The sequence below is a fragment of the Lytechinus variegatus genome, chromosome 4 (assembly GCF_018143015.1).
Source record: "Lytechinus variegatus isolate NC3 chromosome 4, Lvar_3.0, whole genome shotgun sequence".
Classification (NCBI taxonomy): domain Eukaryota; kingdom Metazoa; phylum Echinodermata; class Echinoidea; order Temnopleuroida; family Toxopneustidae; genus Lytechinus; species Lytechinus variegatus.
Window position 1 is genome coordinate 1,891,412 of NC_054743.1, and position 10,650 is coordinate 1,902,061.

General features: G+C 37.1%; 1 long non-coding RNA gene across 1 annotated transcript; it reads left to right on the forward strand.

Annotated features, from left to right (window-relative positions):
• The first annotated feature begins 4,785 nt into the window (after positions 1 to 4,785).
• On the forward strand, positions 4,786 to 10,224 carry LOC121413198. The gene is made up of 4 exons (XR_005969692.1): positions 4,786 to 5,060; positions 6,978 to 7,107; positions 7,750 to 7,862; positions 9,686 to 10,224. It is a non-coding gene; the product is annotated as an uncharacterized LOC121413198 (long non-coding RNA).
• Positions 10,225 to 10,650: the final 426 nt, after the last annotated feature.

The window sequence follows — 10,650 nt, forward strand, 5'->3', positions numbered from 1 at the left end:
CCAAATCTAAAACATGCGCGATAGCCTGCATGTTCGTTTTTTAAAATCTACTTGAATTATCCAGTTTCACATCATAATATCAATAATTGTCTGCTCGCGCATCACGATCGCATTGGTAATGATACCCAATTAACTATATCTTATTTATGATTTACAAAATATGAATAGTGTCCCGCTTTTAGGTCTGAAATCTCTTCTTTTTTCCTCTTGCGCTTCGCGCTCACATTCATTGTATCGTTACATACCTATCCCTTTTATTGATACTAAAAGTAATTACCATTCTTTTAGGTCGGAATGAAAAAAAAATGCTTTATTGATATATATATACCGTCTTCGTGGGTACCTATAAGCAGTCCTCAACAGGTCCCTTTTCGATAATGCTAGAACAGTTAATAACAATTTCTGCTCGCCCTTGGAGTTCGCAGTAACCATCGAGTTACATACGAATCTTGATCATGATCACACATAACATTGCCCAGAATATTACATGAAAGTAAAATAAAATCGCTCCCGCTTCGCGCTCGCACATTTTATAATGCTTATGAGATTATTTCATGTTTATGTTGCTTTATAAGAAAAAAATAAGAAGTGACTGATCGGGAAAATATAGGCGAAGATAATTTCGGGCCCCGTCCCCTATTGGCGAAATTCGGACCCGCCCTAATTGTGACAAGTACACACCGGAAAAAAGGTGCCCCCTGAAAAAGCAAGGACCCCCCAGTGCCCCCAGGAAAAAAAATAATCCTAGCTACGCCACTAGCTGGAACACAACCGCGATACCGAGGTTGAAAATAAAGAATGCGGTAAGATAGACTCGGCTGGTGTGTGGGTATGACGTCTGTATAGGCCTAATCGCCTATTTTGATTTCACGCAACTAGCCGCAATCATAGGGGACAAAAATTAGTGAATTTCAAGATATCGACCAAGCATTGCCGATGTTCCTATCCAGGGGAAGACCACTCTTCACATCATGATATGCAGCGGCGTAACAGGGGTCGGTGGCCAGGGGCGGGCAAGAGCCAAATATTTCCCGGTCATATCATGGTATAAACAGGCGTAATGAGCCGACACTATTTTGAGAAGGCCAGATATTGTGCATCGGACAGAATTTATCTTTAAGAAAAATTGCGAGCGAGCAAAGCGATCTTGTCTTAAAATGATGACCTTTTTAAAACAAAAATCAAATTTTGTGGTAGGTTTTGACATGATTTCCAGAGAATGATATTTCACTCTTCTTTCTTTGGATTCCTTTTTTGTCGTCTGTACGCGCACTGTGAACAGGATTCTTTGCGGCTATATAACGTGAAGAGTAAAATAAACAAAAAACGAGGGGTGGAGTATAGCACATTTGCTAAACTAAAAGCTGTTTTATATAAGTCCCGAGTTTCCTTTGCTTTTCTTTCCTCCTTTTTTTGTGTTCTTATTTGTACAACTTTTTTGGCCCATGGCCCAGCCCTTAATTCCATACGCAGTGCTGTGCGGTTGGGGTCCGGGGCGGAGCCCCCTGAACTTCTTGATATCAAAGCCATTTTAACCTCGCAGATTGCCGCTATTTTAATCAAATTGCGTTCTACATAGACTATAGCTTTTACACAACACATCTGTTCAACCCAGCTGCGTAATGAACGAAATATTTTTTTAGGGCAAAGCTTAGCAACGTAAATTGTAAAAAGTCGCTAGCGTGCAAAGCGAGCTGGAAAAAAAATGCTTATTGAAATTAAATTCTAATTTATTTGATATATTTTCCATTATATTCAGCAAATAACACATTTCATTGTCCATTCATTTCATTATACTTTGTCTCCTATAATTTCTTTTTTCCCTCTTGGGTGTGGAACACCCCCCCCCCCCCCTGTATGCCATTGATTGAACATGGTGCATGAACGGGAGGGGGTATATAGAACAATTTGAAGGTTATAAATGCTGAAAAGCCCATACTGCGTGGCATGCAGCGTGGGGTCTGGGACAAAGAACCGGGGTCCCGCCGTTTCATGAACGTTGTCAGCACTGACAAGTTGTTTTTCTCCGACAGTTACCATAGCAACAGTCAGAGGCCAGTGCTTTTTAGCCAATCAAAACCAAGGATTTCACTGAAATAGTCAGCACTGACCATTTAGTCAGTGGTGATAAACTTTGAAGAAACATCCCACCGGTAGCTTGTTTGCATAAATTTAGCAAGCTTATAAGACAATGTTGTATGCAGACCATCTTTCTTCCCGGTCTTTTCAATCATCGGCAGCCCGGTCATGTTATTATTTTTTTCTTGTCCCTTTTCCCTTGTCTTTTTTTCCAATTTAGCTTTTGATTAATTACATTCTACCTTCGTTTCCCGCGCTATTCATGAAATTTTGTTATCTTTTAATTTATTTCCCGCCGTGCTATTGCATTACATATTCGGAATAATGTGTTCTTTCTCAAATGTTCTGTTTTCGTACATTTTCCCGCTTTACTTTCTTTTCCATTCAAAAAAATTCTTTGTTTTTATTTCACTTTTCCTTTTCCCTTTTCATTCCCCATTTCCCTTTCTCCCTCCCTTTTTTTTCTTTTTCCCGTTTTTCTTACGCCACTGATGATGACCGGGAATTTTGTGGCTCTCGTCCCCTCTCCCCTGGCCACCGAACGCTGCTACGCCCCTGATTCTGTGTAAGAATATTGCATGCATATTTTTCAGTTTGAAAGTTTGTTTTCTTTAATACGATATGACAATTTCATGGAATATTGTATCCATGTATATCAGTTGTTTTAAGGTCTGTATATCAGCCAGCGTGAAGAAAACGAAACCGTGTCCGTAGCACACTAAAAGTGGTAATTAGCTTGACGAATGAAATCCCCGGTCTTAATTCTGTCTTCGTTTTCCAGACACCCAACAACAGGTTTGGAAAACGAAGACCGAAGACCGGGGACGTGCGTAATGTCAATATGGTAGTAAAATAGTTGCAAACGCCAGTTAAAAAATGGGTTCCAAAATGACTATTGTTACTTAAAAGTGGAGAAATTATTCAAACAATACCAACCTGTGAGAAATATTAAATGTATATACACTTAAATGTATGGGATAAGTTATCATATTGATTCATGAGTTTGTAATAGCACCCATTTGATGAATTTTTTAAATCTACCATGGATTTTAGACAAAATGGAAAACTAAATATCCTTGTTATTTGTTGAATGTATTATCTGACCCTTTATACCACCATGTAGACATCCAAATTATTCCTCACATATTAATATTGTATGAACTCTGACCATTATTAATGAGTTTTAGGAATCATTTTAGATGCCATTTTGAAAACTTTCTTGGGCTCTTAGGCAAACTGGACAAGTGCATAATTATCTTTGTAACGAGTCGAAAGTATCACTATAATCATGAAACCATTGAGTGGACACCAAAATCATATGTCCTTGGTGAATTTTAAATGAACTATGTCCATTTTTAAGTAACATCATTCACTTTAGACTCAGATTTCTTCACGCCATCTTGGATTTTCCGACATAGACCAATGACTGCCCTTGTTGATATGATAATATTAATAATATAGGTATATTAACCTAGGGAAGCCACTTCAGTTCTAAAAACTGTTCTCCCAGCGGGCCTTGCCATTATTATTACCCCTGCCTTAGATGGGCTGCCTAGGCGCTCTAGCATTCAAGGAATTTATTCGCGCATTCAGGAAATTTCTTCCTACCGGGTACCCATTTACCTCACCTGGGTTGAGTGCAGCACAATGTTGATAAATTTCTTGCAGAATGAAACTATGCCATGGCTGGGATTCGAACCCACGACCCTTTCAAAGTCAAAAGACCAATCCACTGGGCCATAACACTCGAACGGTTGTAACTAATTTTCTGACTTTAAAATTACGGTTTAGACATCAAACCATTGATGGATATTACATGTCCACTTGTAAATAACAGTGGCTATTTTATACTCTTTTGTTTAACACACTCGACCAACGACTCTCCTTGTAACTTATTCTAATGTATCATTAGACCAACTTTTCCACGGTAGTCACACACATTCATATTCCCGGATATTGAACAAACTATATCGGTTTTTCAAGCAGCAACAGCAATTTCAAACTCCATTTTTGGAAGCCATCTTGGATTTTTTTAACATACCGGACCACCGACTGTCCCAGTATGTTGAGTCCAAGATTGCCTGCAAAAGTTAAATAAATAAAAAAAGGAAACAGTATTCTTGTCCCAATTTTGATCGTTGAAACCATGGTCTAGACACCGATTCCATCTATCTCAGGGATATATAATGTGCTATGTCCATTTAAAGTATCAACAGCCATTTTAAACTCCATTTTTGGAAGCCATCATGGATTTCTGGGTCCTTGTAACTTTTCCCGATATACTTCTTCACCCTTAAAAATCTTTGAATAGAAACCAAATAAAGGTCACTTAAGTACCAAAAAAAAGAATCGAAGATTTTATTTTATTTTAGCCTAAGGTAGCTATTTGCCCCCCCCCCTCCGGGGGGGGGGGTAGAATCAAACAAATTAGATGCCCATACTATGAATCGGCATTGGAAATAATTGCTCTTGAAATGTGTCAGCATTCAAATTTATTGATAAAATTACAGTGCCTAGAATTTGATTTTTTTAGGGAAGTGCTTATCATAAGTTATGGCGCCCTCTAGTGTTGTAGTAAGGTTTTCACTGCATAAAATCATGAAATGGGGATGATTTTTTTGGCTTATGTCGAAAGGGTGGGTGCTGTCGCGTTAGGGTGCGTCAACGCGAACGCGAAGATTCGTCCAAAGCCCCCCCAGTTTGGCCGAAAGGGTGCGTTGGGAGCGTTAGGGCGCGTCAGTGTCGACAACGCCCCCAAATGGCACAACCGGGGGGGGGCTTTTCCCGAACCTTCGCGTTCAGTACATTTTTATTTTACAAATCGTCTTGAACGAGGTTCGCTGACTAATTAGGCCACGCCCACTCCCAAAGTTTTGATCAAAATGTAAAGTTTGTTTGATGTTTTCGCCGCGACGATTCGAAATGAAACGAAGAAATTAGCAGAAGTGAAGGTCACCGGAGAGGTGAATGAGGATTTTACCGTAAGTAAAACCATTCAAAATGTCGTTCATATTATATGTAAGGTGATGAATAATTTGTGGTGCGTAATTATCAATTGAATTACAAGAAAAGATAATCTTCTGGCAGGAACCCTGTCGATACGATCGACAAACTTGACAGTACATAATCCAGTCTAGTCCCATACCCGTGTTTCTGTGTCTGCAGAACTAAGTATCTGACTGAGGTCCACACACAACGACCCATCGCGACCCTGTCCATACACGTTTTTATGATCCACACAGGGCTGTAATTTTGCTAAGAGAAATCTTTATATTGTTTTACCTTTATGACATTCGGCATTATCGTGATATAGGGAACCACCGTTCACTTCATACAGCAGCGCTTTATTCAGTCACACGCTCACGCACTACCCTATTTCCACCTCCATTCACTTTGTAATTTAATTGTACACAAGTGCGCGTACACAAATCTATGAGTGGTTCCCAAAACCACGATTTGGCCTGACATTCTATATTAAAAATCATAATTTTTCTTTTCCTTTGGTTTTTGTATTAATTTTGTTGCTCGGTGTGGTCGGGGATATCCTCGATTACCAGCGTGTGCAATAGATGTACACAAATCCAATGTGGCCATCCCAATTCTGTGTTACAGTCATTGGAATTGGACAGGAGCTAAATCACATATTGATAGTGTGAGTGATAAATTGGATATTCTCAACTTATTTAGCATATAGGCTTAGCGAACACAAGTCAAACGAAATGGAGGCACTCGACAGCAGGCGAGGATTCAGGGGGGAGTTATGTGGCAGAGGTGCGTTCACACCCAATCAAAATCTAGATATTATAAGTTTTAAATGGTGCACCCGTGGCAGTAGACCAAAAGCTTCGGTCCCTGTTTTGCTGGTTGTTCAGATGAACTCCGTTGGCTTCACTCACCAAATACAGAGACCGAAGTTCTAGCGCGATCTGTACAGGGGACTCAATGGCCATATGTTTACGTACTTAAGATCGGTTAAAAAGGGGAAGTGAATTTGCGCGACAGCCGAGGTAAGTCACTGTTTTGTTCCTTTTAACTTCAATTTTCTCCGTGTTGGGGAATTATTGCCAAGAGGGAATATAAATTTGCATTTTGGTCGCGTTAATTTTCAAAATTGTTATTCATTAAAGACAAAATTGAAGAGCCCCGACGGGGGGATTTTGCATTGTAAGTCCCCTAATGGTGGCTGCACAATAGCAAGCCGTCTGTGTATGAGAAATAAAAATAAATGTTTAAAAACTCCTCGAAACAGACAGCTGCCAGCTGTCTAGCTATCGTGCAGCCACCATTATGGGACTTACAATGCGAAATCCCCCAGTCGGGGCTCTTCAATTTTTCAATTTTATTTTTCATTTTTATCGTACCACATAAAGTTAGAGTCTAGATCTAGTCAAACCTAACCTTAAATAGCACGTAAAGGTACTTAAAGGTCCATTCATTAAAACAAAAATAAAGGGGAATATGCAATGGATCTCATCAAGCCCAAGTATTTTTTTGCCTTTGAATCTCATAATAAAGTACTATTGAACAAAGTCCAGTAAATTAAACCAGCAAGGTATCCATGTGCTATTGGGTTAGAAAAAACTTTTATTTTAATTCAAAAATATATTAATGACAAAAATGTTTTATTATTTGTATGATTAATATGTTAATGACTGTCTTGCTTATAATCAAGTGGAAATTATATGAATTAACAAGAATTAATTGTTGACCGATTGTTGGTCGATTCTAGAAATTTCAGGATAATACAACAAGAAAGAAAAATGATTGGTATATTTGAATCATTCCCCTTTATAAAATGTCACCAATATTCATAGAAAGTGCAATATTTTTCAATGATCACTGTGTTAATCTACATATTTCTTTGTTATATCAATGTAATATTAATGTTCTAAATTCAGACTGGAACTAGAGAGCTTGGCTCTGACTGGTCTACTACAGCAAGGAATGTGCCAGGGGCCAATCTGATGAACATGTGGCAGAAGATTTGGCAATGGGTGAAGAAACACTGAGATTGAAATGCAACCACAGGTAACATGTAGACTAGTAAAATGCTATAATGATGACAAAAAAATGAAGGATATTGTTTAGGTTGCAGAATGTTAAATCATTAAAACCCACATCAATGATAATGAAATCGCACTGTACCAGATTTTAAAGTCAGTTTGTAATGTAGACATTACATAGACATGAAAGACCATGACCATGCAAAAAATCATCCAGATGGTCATTTTTGTACATGGTTTTGGAAAACAGTGCGGGAGCTGAAAAACATAAAAACTACCATTTGGTCATGATTTTTTGCATGGTCACTCACTTTAAAAACTCTACAGTTAACATGCGACCCCAGCCCCCCCCCCCCCTTCTGTTTGCGTAGCCCCTACTCACACCCCTCAATCCATTTTTCACTACTTGCTCATGTGTATGTACATACAAGCTACATTACGAGGAATAATTTCTCTAAGTTTCTCAGCCAGAGCATATGTCATTTACTATTTTTATTTTTGATTAACATAATAAAAGCTTGAACCATTTGTTTACCCCCTTCTATATGAATTCTGGTAATCAAAAGATGTTTTATTTCCTGTTTTTAGACATGTACATATACATGTGAGAAGAAATACAAGATTGTGGCAAATATTTTAATTAGTTCAATACTCTTTGTTCCTTCAGGTGGAGGCTTCACCCAAACTTTTCAGACGGATGCGAGATACAAAGTTACCCAAGTATAAATGGTTGAAGGTTTTAAAGAGCCAGACAAGAAGGCAGGAAATGTGATGTCACTTGTAAGTTAAAACACTCTTAAGTATGACTGCCTCACTTTGGCGAAGAAAGTAGTCACATTAAAAAAAAAATAAATTGCCAGTACTGTTCTCTTCTTTATTTGGTCTTCTAGCAGTCAATATTTGAAAACAGTGACATCTATAAGTCTATAAGATAATAAGTGCTTAGATGCTTAAATGATTAATGATGATATTTCTTGGACAGTTGTAAAACATCCAATATCAATCAATGCTAGATGCTGTGACTTGCTTTCTATTGCCAAAGTAGTAAATGAATGTTCCATTGTTCTGCATTCCTATTAGACCCCCCACACACCATCACCCTCTGCTTTGTCAGCTAGGAACACTGCAAAATTACCCAAAAAAGAACACAATTTTTTTTATATCTCTTGTAGGCATGTATAAATCAGATAAATTTAATGACTACAAAAGCAGTCATTAAACCTCACTTATTCAAATGATCTTGGTAGGGGGGGGGGTGGCTCAGGATCTTGCCTGTAGATTGTGCACTCACTTCAGAAATCAGCAGGTTGGTTCTGAATCACGAAATAAAAAACAAATGTGATAATTTTGGATTTTGACTCCCTTTATTTTGTCATTAAAGTCATTAAAATCAATTGTGTATACATGTACATTTTAATTTTTTTCTTATGCATTTTTTTTTTGGTTGTTTAACCCTAAGAAGACGGGGGGGGGGGGGCTCGACATTTTTCGCGATAAATCAGCTGCTCAAAGTTTTTTTAATGTGTCGCTCGCTGACTTTTTACTTTCAAGACTCTCGCGCAACTTTTGAGACCAAAATTGTGACCCCCAGGTACGCGTTTCCGAAATTACGCAACATTTCGTAAGTGCATGCAGACCCAAAATTGCTCAAAAACATGAATTTGTGTACAAATCCAATGCAAATAGTGTTTTTAGCCAAAATTCATAAAATGTATCATTATTTTTCCTTTTACTGCTTAAAATCATTTAATTTTATCTTGTCTATGGTAAAAATAAAGTCCCCGAAAATTTCCATTGAAAACACAATGAAAAGCAAAAAGTCATAAAACAAAGAAATACATAAGAAATTTAGAAAACAATAGAATACATAAGAAAATAAATGTGATGTGTACATTTTTGAAAAATAAATTTGATCAGATGCCTATCTAGAGTATGTGAAACAAAAATGAGCATTTTAGGGGCTTTATTTTATTAATAAGCCAGTTCGTAGTTCCTTTCTGCGCATGATCAAAAGATTCTATGCATGATCAGAAGAAGGTCATTTGTACTAAAGTGACATGGTGCTTTAAAATCTAATGAGATAAGCACCAACTTTGATGTCTTGATTATTCATATATTCTTTTGAATTGTCATTTTCATTTTCATCCACAAAAAACAATGCTTCCACGAACGACTGGTATTTCACAGTTTGCAAAGTACATTGTGCAACATGCTAAGATATGCATTCAAAGTAGGAATGCAACAAATGCCTTCATTACGTGTTCATTTGTGTGCTATTCTAGTCACCTGGTCTATTCAATTTCTTCATCCTGCTATGTAAGGCAAGCTTACGTAATATCTTGCTTTGAAATCTGCCTATCATGATGAAAGAAATGAAAGGTCATTTGACCAAAATTGTCCACGAAGTAACTACGAACTGGTCTATTAGAGCAAACTTATGATTTTATGCATAAATTTTCATAATCAATGAGCAGTGAGATTTTTCGCAGAATTTTAACAGCGATAATTAAATTAGGAATAAATGACTTTGGTATCAATAATCATGGAAATTAATATCTTTATTAATAAAATATCACATGCTCTATAAATTAATTCCATTTCAGTTACTTCAATAAACATGAACAGCAGCAGGAGCAACAACAGCATCAGCAGCCGAAACCTCAACTGCAATAAGAGATGCAGCAACCGCACCGACAACATCAAGAGCAACAGCAAAAATACCTACATGTATTACAGCAGAAATGCAACAATCACATTGGCAACATCAACAGCAGCAGGAGCTCCAACAACCATGCAGGGAACATCGCGCGCAACATGAATAACTTCATCAAGAGATGCAACAACCACAGTGGTAAACATCAACAGCAGTAGCGACAACGACAGTAGAAACAAAGCCAATGTCAAGGATTAAGCAATCATACAGGAAACAACACAAGCGGCAACATCAATAAATGCATCAGGGGATGCAACAGCCATACTTGTAAACAGCAGCAGTAGCAGCGATGACAAGAGCAACCACACAGGCAACACCTTGAGCAACATCAGTAGCAATGCACCAGCAATGAAACAATCACACCAACAACACCAAGAGCAGCAGCAAAAAGAAAATAAATTCCAGCAACCATGATGACAACAGCAGCGGCAACACCAACAACACTAATGAATGTTGAAAAACTTGTACAAAAGTCAATGACACCACAGTTTTTTTTTAGAATTTATTGGACATTATTGATTAAAAAATGCACAATGATTTATTCAGGTTGAAGAAAATTATGTGTGAAAAAATTGTGTACATTTGAAGATGTTTCCTGTGTATTGAATAATTTTTATGAAAATATAGTTTTATAGATGAAAATATGATTCTTGAAATGTCTACTTTTTATTTGTCATTGACTAAAGATAAATACATTTTCTTTGAATTTTCTTAATGAAATGAAAAAAGGGAATTTATTCAAATGTTATCATTATTATCATCGTTCTTATCTTTATTATTTTTATTATTATCACTATCATTATTACTATTATTATTATTATTATTATTATTATTGATATTATTATTATCATTATT